The sequence below is a fragment of the Canis lupus genome, chromosome 7 (genome assembly GCF_048164855.1).
Source record: "Canis lupus baileyi chromosome 7, mCanLup2.hap1, whole genome shotgun sequence".
In the NCBI taxonomy this organism is placed as follows: domain Eukaryota; kingdom Metazoa; phylum Chordata; class Mammalia; order Carnivora; family Canidae; genus Canis; species Canis lupus.
The window spans coordinates 63,076,163-63,094,398 of NC_132844.1; the positions used below are offsets into that span (position 1 = coordinate 63,076,163).

The 18,236-nt window shown below is 47.4% G+C and overlaps 1 long non-coding RNA gene across 5 annotated transcripts; it reads right to left on the reverse strand.

The window, feature by feature from the left end:
* Window positions 1-1,818: 1,818 nt before the first annotated feature.
* Window positions 1,819-11,484, reverse strand: LOC140637064 (uncharacterized). Of its 5 annotated transcripts, XR_012034298.1 has the most exons (5): window positions 10,777-11,484; window positions 9,880-9,955; window positions 9,177-9,369; window positions 4,358-4,468; window positions 1,819-2,066 (listed from the first exon to the last, which is right to left on the reverse strand). It is a non-coding gene; the product is annotated as an uncharacterized lncRNA (long non-coding RNA). The 5 variants fall into 5 exon arrangements; XR_012034300.1 differs by lacking the exon at window positions 9,177-9,369 and having other exon boundaries at window positions 1,820-2,066; window positions 4,358-4,494; window positions 10,777-11,483; XR_012034299.1 differs by lacking the exon at window positions 9,880-9,955 and having other exon boundaries at window positions 1,821-2,066; window positions 10,777-11,483.
* Between the last annotated feature and the right edge of the window lie 6,752 nt (window positions 11,485-18,236).

Below are 18,236 nucleotides of genomic sequence, written 5' to 3' on the forward strand. Positions count from 1 at the left end.
CTGGCAAAGATCTTACCTTAGCCACACATACAAGGAGGTAACCGAGGCCATCTGCTTATAGAATCCATTGGATGATGTCGCCAGAGGTACCCTATACCTGGTGGCATGGTAGAGCTGTGTGGACTGCTATTGCCAGTGTTCCCCAAGTCAGAGATACATCTGTGGGTTTCTCCATTACCACCCAGCTTCATGCTCATTCTTTCCAATGACACGCTCTCGTTTTTTCTTGAAAGTGATTACAATTCCTAAATGAGCACACAAAAATAAACCTCTTCATTAACCAAGGAAAAAAAAATGTACCACCTGAGTGGAATGTGCACCAGAATGCAGCAGAGGCAGAGCAGCATATGCTGGACTAATTAGCCCTGTCTCCACAGATGGATGTGTTCAGCACAGTGGTTGTATTATGGGGTGAGATAACTGGGAGCTGTCCTGTTTAAGGCAGCATTTCCAAAAGCTGTTCTTCAGAATGCTAGTCCCGTGAGACATTAATCGGTGCCATGAGGTGACAATTCCATGCTCAAATATATTTTGGCAACTGCTAGGTTAAATATTATAAGATGTGTTCTTTGCTGCAGGACTTCTCAGAGACTTTAATATGCTAATGGGTATAACAAATTAAGATAGGGTCAAATAGGTAGTATTTCTCTAACTTATTTGATTATTGGAATTGGACATTTTTTGATTTGTCAAGCATCTTGTGAAAAGTATTTCCTGGAACCCACAATGAAAAATGCTGTATAGACCCAATCTTGGTCCAAGGGTCAGGGAACCTATCTTGCAGATCCAGTCTGGTTATGAACAAGACCTTCTTTTCTCTGAGCCTCAGTTACCTGGAAGAAAGGGACTTGAGGAAAAGCAAGAATATGGATATGCCAGAGAGGGGAATTGTGTTCTAACCATTGTCTTAACCTCATTTTTTTTTTCATTTTAATGCTGTGGTGTTAGGCAATGTGACTTCATTATTTATACACGGAGCAAAGGCTATTGATCCCTAAACCAATAGCTGTTACCCTCCTTTATTACTAAAAAAATCTGATTTTCCCATGTGACATTGAGCCTAGTGAGAGGGTTCTGGTCAATGAGATACAAAAGGAAGTTTTATGGGAGCTTCTGGGAAAGACTTTCTTCTCTGATGATATAGAGTCACTCAAGGATAAGCTCTCTTTTTTCATTCCCTCCCTTCCCAATTAAAAAGTGGTTAGGATCCTGACCAGGCCCTGTGTTTATATTACAATCGGATATAGATACTGCTTAACCTACTCATGCCTCACTGAAAGTGTCCAACTCTCGGAAAGAAAGTGTCCAACTCTTGATCTTGGGTACTGATCTCAGGGTTGTGAGTTCAGGTTCTGTGTTAGGCATGGAACCTACTTAAAAAAAGAAAAAAGATTAGGTGAAGATGTGATGGTTGGAGCTGTGGCAGTCACCTTTTGACCATAAGACAATAAGAATGAAAACCAATAAGCGGAGAAGGCATAGAAAGGGAAAGAACCTGGCTCCTTGATGACATCATTGAATTGTTGAACTTATATTCAAACTATCTACTTTTCACTTCTTTCAAATTAACATAAGTGCCTTCATGGTCTTAAGTACCATTTGTTTGATTTTTTCTTATTTACATTCACACCGAAACTTACTGGAAATATTTGTGTTTGTTTTTCTCTTTCATTATTCTGTTATAAGGTATATTTATCATTGATTTATTAGTGAGATAGGAGGTTCTGATGCAAAAGTAGACAAAACCTTGAGGTCTCAGTGACTTAACCCAATGGCAGTTTATTCCTCACACTATCATAGTCCAATGTGGGTTAGTAACTCCATCCCAACTAGTAGGTCTGGAGCACATGGTGTATTAGTCAGGTTAAGTGAGGTTATGCTGCAGTAACAAACTGTCTCAGAGATTTCAGTGGTTTAATACACAAAGGTTTATTTTTGGTTCCTGAAAAGTCTGTTCTGGGTCCATTGGCTCTCCAAAGAAGTTCTCTTCCAAGCAGTGACTCAGGGATCCAGGCTGCATTTTATAGATACAGTCTCTAGAATAGGTGATTTCCAGGTTGCTGAAACTAGAAAAGAGAGAGCTGAGAGTTAGGCACCAACACTTAAATATTTCAGCCTGGAAGTGATATCACTTCTCTTTATAGTCCAGTGTCTAAAACTAGTCATACATCCCAACTTAACTTCTAGGGAAGCTGGGAGATACAGGAGAGCATATGGATGTTTGGTGAGTACTAACTGTCCCTGACACAATTTAATAACAACTTTTAAAATAACCTTATCTCTGACTGAGAGCCTGAAATGTGTTAAATGGAGGCTGGGTGCAGGATGAGGTGGTGAGTGAAACTTCCCTGACTCTACTGAATCTAGCTTCCAGAAGCCAGGCCAGGTCAGGCCCTAGAAAAGCAGCACACAGAACAAGCTAGCTCAGGACCCAGAAATCTGGGTTCTAGTCTCTGTGTTCCTATCAACCTCAGGCAAGCCATTTTTCATGGACATACCTAATCTATAAAATAAGGATTTTGACCCTGTTCTAGTCACTATGGCTATGCAACAGGTCATCCAAAAACCTAAAACAATAATTTTTAAAATTATTTCTTATGTTTCCCATGGGTCAGTAACATACGAGTGGCTTGGCTAGGTAGTTTTGCCTCAAAGTCTCTTATTTACAGCCACTTGAAGGTTTGGTTGGGGCTGAGGATCCACTTCCATGGTGGCTCACTGACATGGCTGGCAAGTTGGTGCTGGCTGTTGGTAGGATATCTCAGTCCCTCTCCCTGTGAGCATCTCCACAGGCCTGCTTAAGCATCCACATTATGTATGGCTGGCTTCCCCCAGAACAACCAGTCCCAGCCACCAAGATGGAAGCTACATGCCTTTACCACTTGGCTTTGGAAGTCATACAAAATGACTTTGGATCTCTCTTTTTGAGAGATCTACAGATCTTTTTGAGAGAGAGAATGAGAAAGAGAGAGAGAGACAAAGTGGTCCTGTTCCAAGATGAGATATTTTCTAGAAAAGAATCCTAAGAATAAGCTCATTTTCTATTTAATTCTTTCAAGTGTGACAGACACTATTTTCATCAACTCCATTCTACAGATTGGCTCACTGAGGCCTGGAAAGAATGGCTTGCCCCAGCATATGCTGTGTTAGATTTCAAGCCAGAGCCTATGTTTCAGCTCCAGAGGAGTGGATAGCCCTGTCCCTTGCTCCTGTCCAGCCTTGAGTCCAGGTGTCCTCTCTGCAGCCTGGAAGGGGAGCAGCGAATATCCTCCCTACAGAACAGCATTGGCCAGGACCCCTGTAGCTGCCAGTCCCCCACAGTGCCCACTATTTTCTGTATGGCTCCCACTCCATCTGGAGGAATGTACACCCCAGGAACTTGCTTAGAGATGGGAAGTCCCTTCATCCTTTTAATATTTCCAGTGCACATTGAACTAATGGTGTTAGTGCCCGAACAAAACAGCATGTCCCTGCTTAAGGAAGTGGTAATGGAGTTTGATTAGTCTGAACAAGGAGTGATTTCTTTCTGAGCTGGTGTATTAGGGTTTAGCTGTGAAACTGCCCTTTTCTTTAACTGCCACCAGCAAGAGAAGAATCTCTTGACCACAAATTTATTAAATGTTATGGACTTAAATGATTTAAAGTTCATGCTTCTGTTCCTGATCTGCCTATCACCGCCGAAAAGCCTGAACAACGACTTAACCCACCTCAGCAATTTGTCTGCATTTGAATGAGGCAAATGAGCAATTGCTGGGGCTCCGGGGTCTGAGGACAGGAGGGGGACCAATGGCCCTGAGCGGCATCCAGAGGTACTCTCATTCCCCTGCCAGGGAGGGACTAGAAGAAACAGTCGATGCCCTGAGTTGGCACTGCATGTTACCCAGAGCTGGTGCATTCAGTCACCTGTGAGTCTATGCGCATAGTTACCTAAAGCAGGTGTGGGGCACTGTGGGGAGGGGGGCACTGGGTGCCTGGGGTCATGTGTTTAATAGTGGGCAGTGAAGGGCCATGGTTGAAGGTATAGGCCCCAGAGACATCCTAGAATATTGACTCCACCACTTTCAGCTGGGAACCACCCATGGGTTTTCTTATCTGTAAAATCAAGATGACAGTAATAATGTCACCTATCTTAAAAGGTTCTTATGAGGATTAAATGAAGTGACCCTTTGAACATCGTCCAACATAGCATAAACACAATGAAAGCTACTTTTATTCATGTGTTGGGTGTATATCTCTGTGGACTTCTGTTTGGGATGGGCATGTGTGTGAGTGTGTATATGAGGGCATCTTTGTGCAAGGATGTGTGTATATTCAGCGAAATTAAAGACAAGGAACTGACTGGCCGTGGGGGGCTCACCCCTTCTCAGGCAGAATGTGACACCCATGCTTTCCAGCTAGAGAGTCCACTCCACATCCACTAACGAGGCTGCAAACGTGCTCCATGGCTGCAGAGACCTCCTTTGCTGGGCTGGGGAGAAGAACCCAGGCAGGCAACTGGTGATCCCAAGGTCAGAAGTAGAGAATCAACGTTTCATCTATTAATATAATTAAACTTACGTGGTTTTATGGAGAACCAAAGAGCCAGGGATAACTGGCTGATTTCACTCCCGTTCTTGTACATTAGCACATTGGGTGGGTTGGCTAGTTCATTGCACCGCTGGCCCCCACCCAGGGGGCATCCCTACTCCTTGGAGGCTGAGGGCTTTAGGGACAGGGAGTCAGCCAAGTGTAAAGCTGCTGGGACTGCCATGTGCTGCCTCTTGCTCTGGCTGCCATGTTTGACTTAAGGCTTTGTGAGCAACTCGGCTAGCCATTCCCATGAAAGGATTCAGGATATATTTTGTAGATCCGGAAACAGTCCTAGATCAATGAGATGGTGTAGTTGGAGCCCTGGCCCCAGCCCTTTTTCCTTGGGGCTGATGCTGAGTGTGCTGCAAGTGGCTTCATGGAAGGAAATGATGACAACACTATCTTCTAGTCCCTTCTAGATGCAAGGACAGTGTCAGGAGTGTGGGGACCCCATCTCCATATGCACTTTTTTTAAAAAAAAAAGTTTTTTTTATTTGAGAGAGAAAATGTGGACACACATGAGCAGGAGGAGGGGCAGAGGCAGAGGGAGAAGCAGACTCCCCGTTGAGCAGGGAGCCTGATGCAGGGCTTGATCCCAGGACCCCAAGATCATGAACTAAGCTGAAACCAAGAGTCAGATGCTTAACTGACTGAGCCACTCAGGTGCTCCTCCATGTGCACTTCTGTGTCTTGCTTAATACCTACCCTTTCACAGTAGTTCCACCATGGCTTCTCCCATCAGTCCAGCTGTCCTGTTCTCTATACCTGGGAAGGACACTGTAGGACACTCTTCTCCTAGCAATGGGGATGGAACTCCACATGTTCTCTCTAGGCCCCCTTGTGAGGCCTATTTTTGAGGGATGACAGAGCACTGGAGAATCCCTGAGGAGTGATGTCAATTGTACCATTGTGGACTATGGCCACGTGGCTGGTAGCTTGGCAGCATGGAAAAGATGTGGCCTGGGTGTGGCAGCTGGGGGTGGGACCTATCTTCTCACCTGCAGGCTGAAGAAGGTAAGTGGTGGTTCAGACTTTGCAGAGGATGGGGTTCACTCAGAGAACTTGGTGGTGGGGAAGTTTCCGGACCCCAGTCAGATGTTTTAATTCAGGAGGGATAGGATGAGTTTGGGCCTTCCATCTGCACCAGGCATCTCAGGTGATTCTGGTTTGTGTGGTCTATATTTGTGCCTAAGTTCCCTTCAGCTCTCAATCCAAGAGTCTTCCAGCCCTCAGTTCACCAGAGCATAAGGGCCATCTCTCTGGGGGCCACATGGAAGGCAGTGGGTTTTGTTTAGTTACTGGAGATGGAGAACATCTTATGCACCACCACTCTTAGACTGTGGCCAGATAGGAAGCACTGTGGGTTATGTGTGCTTGGAAGACTAAGTAGCTACAAAGTGCCCCTCAGAAAGCATGTCAGAGTGGGCAGGCACCCTTCCATTCACCCAGGGCTCAGGCAAAAGCATTAGCATAATCTTAATTCCCCTTCCTCACATCCCATATCCACGCCATCAATGAATCTTGCCATCTCTACTTCCAAAATCTGATTCAATGTGTCCCCATCCCACTATCTACCGCTATCCTTGTTTGATCTACCATTGTCTCTTTTTTTGGGTAAGAGCCTCCTAACTGGTCTCCTACTTCCATTCCTGCTTCCATTGTCCACACAGCAGCCAGAGACATTATTTTAAAGCATGTCATTCATCTGTGCAAAGTCTTCCAGGGGCTTCATTTTACACCCCAGATAAAATCCTGAGTCTTTATCGTGTTTGCATTAGCTGGCTTTCCCTGACTACCTCCCTGACCTCATCTCCTATCAGTCTCCCCTCCCCCTCCCCTCCTTCTGTTTCAGACACATGGTCTCCTCACTGTTCCTTGAGCATCCCAAGTCCATTCCCACCACAGGGCCTTTGCACTCACTGTTCTCCCTGCTTGGAAATCTCTTCCCTACAAATCTGCATGGTTTTCTCCCTTGCTCCATTCAAGTCTATCTCAAATGGCAAGCAGCGAGTTCTTCTGTTCTTCTCTGATGAGTAAAATAACATCCCCTACATGTGCTATTCCCTTATCCAGTTTTGTTTTTCAGGTATGTGTATTGGGTATTGGGTTTATTGCTCAAAGCCTTTCCCTGCAGGAGAATGTAAGTTCCATAAAGCTGGGGAAGTTGACCGTCTTCTGCTTTGGTCCCAAAGTCTAAAATAGTACCCGGCACACTGTAGCTCACAAAGTCATACACGGAACGAGTGACGTGAATGGATGAATGGATTAGTAGAAGGATAGTACCTCAGTCCTATGGCTGAAGCAGCTTGTTTGATATTTTAAATAAGCAAATTAATCACGAGCTTTGTCATTTCCAATGTATTATCGATGAGTTATGAGCTCATCTCCGCCTCGGTGATCAGGATGGGCTGGTTGCTGTTGAGCACTCATGTGGTGTCAGCACGGCTAGTCGGAGCCACACAAATGCTCTCAGTCAGATTTCAGGGAGTGCCTGAAGGGGCACCATTCCCATTCAGTGTAGATTCCCACCACATAGCCAGCGTGACCCTGATCAGGGCACGGCACCATGAGATCCCCTGCTAAGATACCCTGTGTCGTGCTTGTGAGTAAGGGGCATTTGGCCTTCTGAAGGTACCTTAGGATTTTAAAAACAGATAATATTCACTGCATTCATTTGTAAAGTAGCAAAGACTGAGTGGTTTAATCAACAGAAATGTATTTTCTCACAATTCTGAAAGCTAGATGTCTAAGATCAAGATGTGAGCAGGGTTGGTTCCTTTGAGGCTTCTCTCCTTGGCCTGTCGTCTTCTCATTATGTCTTCACCTGGCCTTCTATCTGCGTGTCTGTTCCTGACCTCCTCTCCTCATAAGGTCACCAGTCAGACTGAATTAGGGTCCACCTGGATGACCTCATTTTAACTACATGACTTTGTATAACATCCTGTCTCCAAATACACAGTAACAGTATCAAACACTGGGGGTTAGGATTTCAACAAAAGATTTTTTGGGGGGGATGACAATTCAGCCCATTACATTTCCCTATTTTCCCTTTCAATCTTTACAGAAATTTCTTGGATAAACAATTTTATTTATTTGAGAGAGAGTGTGTGTGTGCAAGCTGGGGGAGGGGCAGTGGGAGAGGGAGAAGCAGATTCCCCATTGAGCACAAAGCCCAATGTGAGGCTCCATCTTACAACCCTGAGATCATGACCTGAGCTGAAGTTAATAGTTGGATGCTTAACCTACTGAGCCACCCAAGACCTCTAGTATAAACAATTTTAAAGTAAGTTCTCGACATGGGTTTTAAATAGTTTAATACTTCTCATGATGCATATGATTATCATTTCCATTTCATAGAAGAGGGGACTGACTAGGGCCCAAGTCCACACAGTGAGTTCAATGATAGGACCAGGACAGGACTCCCAGCACAGTGCTCATTTCAGCACCCAGTCACCTCCTGTCCTTGTGATAAAAGGCAGTGAATCAATATGAAGCATTAATTAATGAAGCCAGCGCTGCCATTTTAAACTTGTGCACTAGATCCTTGTGGAGGAGACAGCTGGCAGGGAGGGGGTCTTTATGCTCTTGCATCTCTAATAAGGTTAATTGCTTTGCTTAGCACACTGTGTACCTCCAGTCGGTTTGTTGTGGAGGGAGCAGGGGGAGGAAGGTGAGGTAAGTAATCAGCACAGTCACAAAGCTGACAACTTCCTACAGGCCCAGTTCTGTTCCCAGAGATCCCATGTCCAGTGTTTGAGAGAAGCCTGAATGCCGCCAGGAGGTAGAGGACACTTCAGCAACAGTGTCCTTCCTGCTGCCCTCCACCCCTTCCATCTGGTGAGGGAAAATGATTCTACACTTGAGAAGCACATACCTGCACAGCTGACCCTTTGGAAACTGGCGCTAGGTGAGCAGCAAGCTGCAATAAGAGTGAGGCTGCTGGCCTAAAAGGCTGATACAGGGCAGCCCCGGTGGCTCTGCTGTTTAGCGCCGCCTTCAGCCCAGGGCGTGATCCTGGAGACCTGGGATGGAGTCCCACGTCAGGCTCCCTGCATGGAGCCTGGAGCCTGCTTCTCCCTCTGTCTGTTTTTCTCTGTGTGTGTGTATTTAATAAATAAATAAAAAATCTTGAAAAAAAAAAAAAAGGCTGATACACTTACACAGTGCTGCCTGCTTCTCTTGGGTAGATGGACCCAACCTCCTGAATGTGTCAAGTCCCTATAACATTTTCCCTGACACCAGTTGGTTCCATCCTCCACCGCCCCTTCCCTTCCCTCCTTTCTTGAATAGGATTGTAATGCCTGGAGCCACAGAAGCCATCTTGTGTCCATTAGACTGAACGTGGGGATGAGAGCCAGCTTGTTGGGAACGGGGGTGTGAAAGGAGTCTCTGATGGTAAGACCGAGTAGCTAAATCAATACCAGCAACACCTGTCCCTGGTTACTGGCTATTTAAGGAAGAAAACCTCCTTTTAATTTAAGCTGTATGGTTGGGTTGCCTGTTAATTGGAGCTGAATGCATTTCTAATGATACATGTAGTGAGTCAAAAACAGGCTGTTTATAAAGATCTGCCTGGAAGAGCCACCGGATCTTCAGGGATCCCCTACCTGGTTGTTAACTGGAGTGAATGGAAGTGGCTTCACAGATGTGGAGTCCTCAGTGCCTACAGGACTTCTTTCTTTGTCCCTTCCTCTCTGTGGGGTGAGAGGTGGCCTTGGCTCTCAGCAACCTGAGTATTCTCAGATTCTTGCCATCTTAACCCCATCCTGTCCAATACTTGCCCAAAGAAAAATCCTTTCCCTAGATGGAAAAGAAATGGGAAAGATCACTCCTTTGTACTCAATCTGAGTGTCTCCACAATGTCTTCCATCTTTCCTCAGCAGCTTCTTTCCAGGTCATCCTTGGAGATATTAAAAACATACTCAGCCTACTATGTAGAGTGCAAGGAAAAACCCACAATAGGGGCACCTGGGTGGTAGCTAAGCATCTGCCTTCAGCTCAGCCCATGATTCTGGAATCCTGGGATCAAGTCCCACATCAGGCTCCCTGCTCAGGTGGAGAGTCTGCTTCTCTCTCCACCTGCTCATGCTCTCTCTCTCTCAAATGAGTAAATAAAATCTTTTTAAAAAATAAGTTAAATTTAAAAAAGGAAAAACTAAAAAAAAATCACCAAGAACCTGGAGAGAGAGGAATATTGAAGCATAACCCATACTAACAATTTCTCACATTTTCCAGCAGGCTATTTACATCTTCCCAGCCAATCTCTAAAGGAGGTTTTTATAAATCCCATTTTGTGGGTGAAGACCTTACCTGGATCCAAGCTGGCAAATCATGGGTGCTGAACAGAGCTTTGGAGCTGGGCTATGTTGTTTGGGGATGTTCTAACCTGTAACCAAGTTTATTCGTGACTCTGGGGTCTTTAATGGGGAGGGAAGTGGGGAAGGCTGTGAAGGAGGGGCTTCCAGCAACCCCATTCTGGCTGTAAACTGGTTAGCTTTACCTTTATCTGCTTTTATACATTAGGAATGAGGTTTCTGGATGTTCGCTGCACCCACGGAATCCTCAACTAACCAATAATGGTAGCTAACGCCGGGCTCTGTGTTACAAGCAATTCCACCACCATCTGAGTTAGGGGAATATTCTTATTCTGCCCATTTTCCAGGAAACTGAGGCTCAGAGAAGTGAAGTGTCTTAGCAAAAGTTACAGCTTTCAAGTGACAACCATAGGGTTCAAATATTAGGGTTTCTATTCCAAGTCCCCTGGAGATTATAGCTCCCCCTTGTGGGGGGTGAGGATAGAAATCCTGAAATTGGAGAACACCTGGCTAGATGGGAGAGGGACAGTCTGAGAAGGGGACACTCAGGCCCTACTCTGAGGGAGTCCAGAGACTTCTGAAAGGACCAAGAGGACCAAGAAGTTCCCATGAGAGGAAGGGATGTCTCATGGGGACAGGCTGTGTCTGTGGCAGCCCTATGCAGCTGCATGCATAATGAGAGGCAGAGATGAAAGAGCTATCCTGACAGCTTCCTAAGTGAGGAGAGTGAGGCTAGTTTTTGAAAAGAGAAGAGGAAATAGAGAACAGTATTGGGGGATGAGGAGGGTTAAGAATAAAAATTTCTGCCCAGGAGAATTCTGGTGACGTTTGCCCCTGGTGGGCGACCTGCTCAGGCTGCAAAGTTCTGCTACATTTGGGTCTGTCTGCTTACCCATAGCTCATCTCCCTGGCATGAGAGCCCTCCATTCATCTCCAGAGCCAGCCCAACCTCAGGCTCAGTGGAGCAAGGACAAGGACAAGTGCCAAGCCACCTGTGTCCATCACAGCTGCATGGCCAGCTCCAGCTGGCTACGGAAGGACACCTTGGAGGAAGTGCTGAGAGCTGGGGCAGAGGCGGGGATCAGAGCTGAACTTTGAGTTCCCCCATCACTTGCAAGCACTGTCTCACCCATCAGACTGGGAGCCTCCAGGCGGCAGAGGCAGAGGCTGTGTTTCCCTCACGAGTGGGAGTTCCCTAGCAGCAGAGGCTGCCTCCTCCATCGGACTGGGAGTTCCCTAGGGACAGAGGCTGCATCTCCCCTATCAGGTCAAGAGTTCTCAGAGCACAGAGATCTTCTTTCTCCCAGCCTTAGATGTGAAGAAGGACAGATAGTACCCTCTGCGGTGGGAGGAAGGGGCAGCCTTGTCAATCTGGGCTCTGTACTTCCTCCACCATGCTATGATTTAAGGAACTTGTTGCCACCAGACTGTGTTTTGGCTCCAGTGTTCTTTCCTAAAGACAGTCTTGGAAAAACTCAACGTTATCTACCCTTCTTGACCATCACCTTCAGTTTCTCTGAGGAGCGGATGAGAACACCAGCCTCAGTCTCATACCCTGATTGGCTTATCAGTTCAGACTGCCAGTTGGCTTGGACGCCAGGGGCCGGCCCAGGTTCCGCCGCAGGGATTCTGGGTAATGTAGTTCCTTGCTGCTCCCTTGCCCCCCTCCCCCCCCCCGCCTTCATGGAAGAAAATGGCTTCAGATCTCAAAGTAGCTTCTGTGGGTAGGGGTGGTGGGGGTGGGGGTGGGGACTCTTCTCCTTTCTTCAGAACTGATGGGAGTAATGGTATCATTGGAGTAATAGGAACAATTTTCTTTATAATCTAGCACAGTGTAGTGATTCCCTGAAAGAGCAGGTTGCTTGGGTACAGATCTGCAAATGCTGTTTCTGATAAGATACTGTCTCCTCTCTGCTGGTGGAAGTTGCAGCTTCCCACCAGGTGGGGCTGGGGCTGGGTGGGCGAGGGGGATGTGGTAATCGGGGAGACTGCTTGTGCTTTCCCTTGGAAACAGCTCTGTAGTGATGCACCACAGGGCTTAGTCTCCGCATGTTGGTCTGGTCTGGTACTTACTTGTTCACAGTGAAGTTTAACAGTCCACAAAGAAATGAGAAAATAAAAAATACCATAAAATTAAAGGCATTTAAAGGATTATCCTTTTTTTCCCCTACTTTTTGATGTAAAAATGTGTTGGGGATACGCAGGGGGCAGGGGTGGGGGCTCAGTGAGTGGCGATGCAGGGAAGAGGTCTTCCCTGTGATGGGTCTCAAAGTGATTGCTTGTGTGTTTGGGATATTCATAAATATAGTGTTCAGAGGTCAAGGTATGCTACTAATTATCTGTAAATTCTTAATTATCTGTGCTGAAGAAAGGGAGAGGTGGGGATAATAGTGGGAATCATTCAATAATGGAAGTGAAGTAAGGAAGGAAAATAATGTTTCTTAAGGACTCATTCAGAAAGGATAATTGACTTGCCCAAGGTCACCGTCATCATTAATGTTGGGTCTGGGACTAGAATCTACGTCTCCTAATGCCTAGTCTGGCGCTTGTTCAAGTACACCACCTGGATTATGGTAATAGTGATCATGAGATCAGCAAACAGCCATGAGCACACACTGAGAACTTCACCAGTGTTTTCTCCCTTTGTTCTCATGGCAGCCCAGAGACATAGGCTTAGGAACTCGCATACATACAGGTGGATGATTCAAAGCTATTTTCACTTTAAACCAGGGCACGTTCACAGAATATCCCCTAGGTTCCATCCCAGGTACTGAACTAGGGATAGGAAACAGAACATTAATAAGACAGGGATACTGCCCTTAAACAGCTCAATGGGGCAACATAAGGTAGGGGGTGATTTCAGTAAAACTTGGTGAGTCCCATGAGAGATTTATACAAAAGGGGTATGTGGGAGCTCACTGGGCATGAGGCCAGATTTCACGGGAGGGGAAGTGGTGAGGGAGCGGCCCTTGGAAGGCTTCCTGGAGGAGCTGGTAGCTGAGCTCCGTCTTCCACAGGGTGGGCCTTGAGACAGATGGAGAGGGGGAAGGGTGCAGATTGGGGGTGGGTGGGGCTCTGGACTGAAGGATTGCATGGCAAAGCCCCTGTGGTGTGGTAGCAGCACAATGTGCAGGGGAAGAGAGGGGGAGAAGGTGGTTACAGGCTTGAATGTCATCCTTTGGGCAGTGGGGAGCCATGAAGGGTTTTTAAACAGGGATGGGCATGATCTCATTCTTAAGTGGTGAGGTGCTTTGAGGCAGCAGAGAAGGGATTAGAAGGAAGGAGCATGGGGGTGCTATGAGGGCAACAAGACCACCAAGAGGCTTTCCCATTTTAGACCAGCCATGATATGCCCCGAGCTGGGGTCCTGGAAGATAGGTTTGGAGATATTTAGGAAATAGGATCACAGGATATGGGGACCAGCAGGGGATGAGGAGGAGGAAGGTGTTAGTGGGGGGGTGAGGTTTCTCATCTGGATAACTAGGTGGTTGGTAGGTCTGGGACCGGAGAAGATCTGTAGGAGATCAGGTGGGAAGGTGTGGATGGTGGGCTCAGTGTGGGACACGATGAATCTGAGAGACTTATAGAACCTACTACCTACTCCCCATATCTTCTGTAAGTCTCAGCTCTGCCTTCCCCTCCACAGCTGACCATGTGGTCAGAGAAGAGGCAGAAAGATATGCCTCTGGAACTTGGTGAGCCCACAAAGAGTAGACCCCAAGCAGTATTACCAAGGACCTGGGTATCTGGGGAAAAAAGAAAAAAGTGTGGCTGGCCCCTGCCCTGAGCCCTAGCCCAAGGGACAGTGAAGGGGTCCCCACACACACCCCACCATGTGAACAGAGCCTTATTAAGGGTCCTTACAGAGAAGAATTTTCCTGGCTTTATTTCTCACCTGCCTGGGAGATGGTGGAGAAGTGGACGATCTCACAACTGGGTCATCATTTTGGGGGCTTTACCTCTCTCCTGTGGTGACTGAGATAGAATAGCACTCTAAATAATTATCACTGCATGTCATTCATTTGTTCTTGCCAGTGAATGCCTTGTTTTCCTTGTCTCCAGTACAATGCTAGACATATAACATACAGACTCATAAGACAGGCCTTGCCTTCAAGGAGCTCACAGACCATCAGGGTTGAGCACTGCTCCTGTAGAGGTACCTTCAGCTAGTCATTTCAGGGGTGTTCTTGGTGGAGGGGCCCCAAGGAATGCTTAAGAGCATAGGCTCTGGAGCTATATAGCTGTGATTGGATCCTGGCTCCTCTTCCCTTAATACTGTGTGACCTTGGACAAGTTGTTTAACTTCCCTGGGCCTTCATTTTCCATCTACAAAATAAGGATAATAGCACACCCATCTCCTAGGGTTGTTGTGAGGATTCAACAAATTATTGCATAAAAAGAGCTTTGAGTAGTACCTGGTACAGAGCAAGACCTCCTTAGTGTGACCTGTCATTCCTTTGATTATCATCATCTTCATCACAACTCAGAAGGAGTCTGCAGGGAGGAGTTTGCATAGAGAAAAAACTGCTGGGAAAAGCTTCATAGAGCATATGACATTTTGGTCGGGCAGGAAAAGTGACATTTTGCTAAGGGAAAAAATCAGGCCCAGGGAAGGGAGATGTAGCAAAGGCAGAGGGAGCAGGAGAAATGTGCAAATGCAAGGCAGCTTGGGAAAATGGCCAGACTTCCAGGCTCCGTGAAATGTGGAGGATGTAGAGAAGGAGGCTCCTGGAGGGTAGGTTAGGGACAGCTTGGGAAAGGCTGGAATGTCACATTAAGGAATTTGGGCTTTATACCACAGGCAAGAGTGGTCCTGGAGGAGTTTGTTTTGAGAGAGGTGACATGACCAGAGTTGCCCTGAGGATTGTGATGGCAGCTGTGTAGAAGGTAGGTCAGAGGCAGGGGGCTGCCCAGCTGGACCAAGAGAGAGAAGGCAAAGGTTTGAGCTAAAGCAGTGCAGGGGATGGAAGGGAAATGCTTAGGGGACTGTGCCAAGCACTTTGGTTATATGAGACTGTAGGATTAGAGGGGAACTAGACCCCTCATCCCTTTTAGCAACTAGGAAAGACTTTAGAAGCATAAGGTGAGATGATGAGGCCTCCAGGTAGGTGGACTGGAGCCGTTGGGATCCCTGTATTCAGTGTCCCCAGCTTTAGAGCCAGTCCCATGCAGGCCATCTGCCACTGTGGCCTATGCCTGGCCCGGGTACAGCTGTCTGGCGATGGCTCTGGCCCTGCGAGGATGATGGATTTTGAAGGCCAGCAGATCTGGTTGTCAGGTCTGGCTGGGCCACTCACACCTAGCTGTGTGGCCCTAGCAAATCTCTTTACCTCTCTGAGCCTTGGTTTCCTTCTTCTGTAAAATGAGGACAATAGTAGCTACCTCAGAGGGTTATTTTCAGGACAAAATGCATAATGAATAAAAATGTCTAGCGCTGCACCTGGCACTAGCACGTGCTCAACAAATGGTGGATATTCATTGTTGTCATATCCCTGGCAGCAGTGGCCTTCACAGTAATCCCCTCACTCAGCCCCTCCCCCACCCCCACTGTTCACAGCTCTCTATGCCCGAGCCTTCTTTGCACTCCACGTGGTGATCCAGTATTCCAGTTAGATTTCTGGCTGGCATGAGGAGAGGTTTCTGCCCTCCCCCGCACGGGTCCAGATTTCTCTTGTGTTTAATGCTGGCCTCTGCCTGAGACACGTGGTGGCCTGAACTTTATTCTTTGGGCTGTCTCATTACCTGGCTGGAGTGAAGAGCCCCTGTCTCAGTTGGGAATCTTTGAAATTCTTCTTGGAGGCAAAAGGATGAACAAATTGACCTCGAGACTCCTGACCCTGAGCCTTTCCCTACATTTCTTAATGCTCACCCTCTTGCCCCCTGGCCGTGGGCCTGGCTCTAGAAAGGATTTCCACTGCATACTGTGAGAAAGAGACTGCTGCTGTGTATTGGCCTCGTGTTTATCTCCAATCAGTGTATGGGGCCGGGGAAGGCGTGGCCGGATGTTCTGCATCTCTGCAGCCTGGCTCTCTCACTGCTGAACAGATCCTCAGAGCTGATTGAAATGTGCTGCGTGGGCTTGGGAAGGAGGGAGGGAACACAGCAGCTCAACCACAGCCATCCTGGGTCAGTGTCTATGCTGCCCTCCCCCCTCCTGACACTCTGCCCCCCTCCCAGGCTGAGCTGCCACCAGGCATGACCCTTCCACGAAACACATCTGGGAGCAAAGCTACACATCTTCCTCTCTCTGTGTGCCCTCCCCCGCCCCCACCTCACTCTGGCAAAGCTGGGCTGTAGGGCAGCATCCAGGGGCTCAGCCCACTGGGAAGGGGAAAGAGCTGGAGGGCCTCCTTTACAAAGTTCTCTACCTCCACACCCCATGATTCTAGGAGGAAGCTCTCTGTAGGGACCATAGCCACTGCCCCCAGCTAGAATCCATCATGGGGCTTTGTACAGGTCCTTGTGCCTTGTAACTCTTCTTGTTTTCTTGTCTTCACATGGCCATCTCTACACTGTCTTCCTTCTGTTCTTATAAGGACACTCATCATACAGATTAGAGGCCACCCTATTTCAGTATGACCTTATCTTAACTCATTATATCTGGGTAACCCTATTTCCAAATAAGGCCATGTTCAGAGTACTTCAGCATATCTTTGGAGGTACAGAATTTCACCTTAATAAGACCGAAGGAGTCATTGGGAAGGTTTTCCTTCCAGGTAAGGCCAGCAGCATCAAAGAGAGCCACCATCCTGCCTCCCTCCTGTGCTGGATCCCATCCTGGGAAACATGCTGAGATCTGTGGCCATCTTGGGTCCTCAAGGGAGATTATCTCTCACTAAGGCTGGCAGCAAAGGAAATGAAAAAGTGAGATTGTTGCACCACTGCCCCAACCCTGATGCCTCCAATATCTCCACTTCTGATTAAGTGGACAAATGTGCAGAAGCCACGTTTTATTGGGAGTCCTGTTACTTGTTGTCAAATACATCCTAGCTCATCTAGTGATCCCTAATTTCCCTGCTCAGTTTAGGGAAATGTAAGAATCCTGGCATTTCAGAGCTGGAAGAGAATTTGAAAGTCACTTAACCCAACCTTTTCAAGGAATGAATGAGAAAGCTAAGGTTTGGTGGTGAAAAGGACTCCCTCAGGACTGCCACAGGTGAGGGATACCACCAGGACTCACACTGAGGTTCTACAATTTCCAATCTCCCACTGTGTCTCTCTGGCTCTCCATACTCATCACTTTCTCTATAGGGAGGGAGGGTGTTGTTTGAAAGGGAGGACCTGCTGGGTGGGCTGCTGAGCTGTCAGAGGAAGGAACTGCATGATGGGACAGGAGATAAGAAGGATTCTGAGTGGGGCACACAGGAGCTCGCCATGCTGCAGAGCCTGTTCAGCCTCAGGGACACACATTTATTCTAATCACACACTCTGTGCAGAGCTTGCTGCTCTGAATTATGCACCTCAGAAGTGCCTTTCATCTCACCAAGGGTTTGATGCTGGACGGCCTGGCCACTTGTGCTGGTCTACAATTTAGCCTCCAGAGCAATTCAGGGCAAGGAGGTGGAGGAGGCAAGTGGAAATGCCTGGGACCTTTCCTCAGGGTCCTGAGGACTCTGCCTGCCTGCTTGCTTCCTTTCTTTCCGCTGAAGCTGGTGGGATGAGGCAGCATGGTTGGTGGGAGGGAGGCAGTGATCCATCATCACCTGGTCAGTCCAGGAGCCTGGGAGGGACTCACATGATCATGTACTTGGCTGCTTTCCAAGAGTGCAGAGAAATCTAACTTTGTTAGCTCGGTTGAATCAAGATCTGCTAAATTCAAAGAACCTAGAACTCCAGAGTGCTAGATGGAAGGCACCTGAGGCATCTCCCAGTCTATGCTGCTCATTTTATAGGAGTGGACACCAAAGCCCAAGAGGATTTAAAGAGGCTTGCTCTGGAAGCAGAACCAGTCAGAATCCTAAACATCAGCCACTCTACCTTGCCCACTTTTGTCTGAAGCAAAACTGGCTCTTGAGTTCAGTCAACAAATACATTTGAGCCTTGGGGTTGGCAGCTTCTGAATGGATCCCCCGATTCATGCCTCCTGTTGATTATGCCTTTGTGTAATCCCCTCTCCTTCAGTGTGGGCTGGACCTAGTGACTGCTTCTAACCAATAGAATATGGCAAAAGTGACCAATGTCACTTCTGTAGTAAAGTTACAGAGGACTATGACTTCCATCTTACTAGCTCTCACCCTCTCTTTCTTTCTTCCAGGCTTTTCTTCTCATGAATTTGCTCTGATAAAGCAAGGTGGGGAGGCTCACACAGAAAGAAGGAGAGGGCTACCACCTGCCAATGGCCAGCAGGAGCTG